General features: G+C 37.6%; 1 protein-coding gene across 1 annotated transcript in view; it reads left to right on the top strand.

Annotated features, from left to right (window-relative positions):
* The window catches only part of LOC128250418 (60 kDa neurofilament protein-like), a 16,580-nt gene that overhangs the window by 10,369 nt on the left and 5,430 nt on the right, over nucleotides 1-781 (top strand). The window lies entirely within an intron of this gene.

The raw sequence follows: 781 nt of genomic DNA, 5'->3' as shown, positions 1-781 counted from the left end.
CACACACAAACCCACACACGCACACACACACACACACACACACACACACACACACACACACACACACATATATATATTTACGTATTTACGGATGTGTATACACATATACACACATTTATATGACACTGGCACCCCGTCGGTTACGACGGCGAGTGTTCCAGTTGATCCGATCAACGGAACAGCCTGCTCGTGATATTAACGTGGAAGTGGCTGAGCGCTCCTAAGTCACGGGTACTCTTAATGTAGTTCTAAGGGAGATGATTCAGCGTGACACAGAAGGGGACAAGGCAGCCTTTTTTGAATTACAGTTACAACTCCCTTATCCCAGCTTTGTGGACTGGAGCAACATGAAACAAAATGACATAAGACGCCGCTCAAGGACACAACACGCCGCCGGGATCCAAACTCACGATTTTAACAAAATGAGTCTCTACACCTGTTTCTGACTTCAAAAGTACTCAAAACTGTAAAATCTTGATACATGTTATCAAATCGTGATGTTTTATGGTGTGGGATAGAGAGAAAGAAGTTTTCATGAACTAATAATAATAATAATAATAATAATAATAATAATAATAATAATAATAATAATAATAATAATAATAATAATAATAATACAAGATTAGGAATTGTATTATAGTTTCTTGTAAATAATCGCTTTATTTATCTTGTCTTTATAGATAGCAAATATGAAAAGTAGAATGCGAGAGCTAGAATTTCAACTGGAAGAAGCTCTAAACGGACGGGCAACAGATGCTGCGAAATACCAAGCCGAGATTTC

Source organism: Octopus bimaculoides, chromosome 21 (genome assembly GCF_001194135.2).
Source record: "Octopus bimaculoides isolate UCB-OBI-ISO-001 chromosome 21, ASM119413v2, whole genome shotgun sequence".
Taxonomy (NCBI): domain Eukaryota; kingdom Metazoa; phylum Mollusca; class Cephalopoda; order Octopoda; family Octopodidae; genus Octopus; species Octopus bimaculoides.
This window is presented reverse-complemented; position numbering and strand designations above follow the sequence as displayed.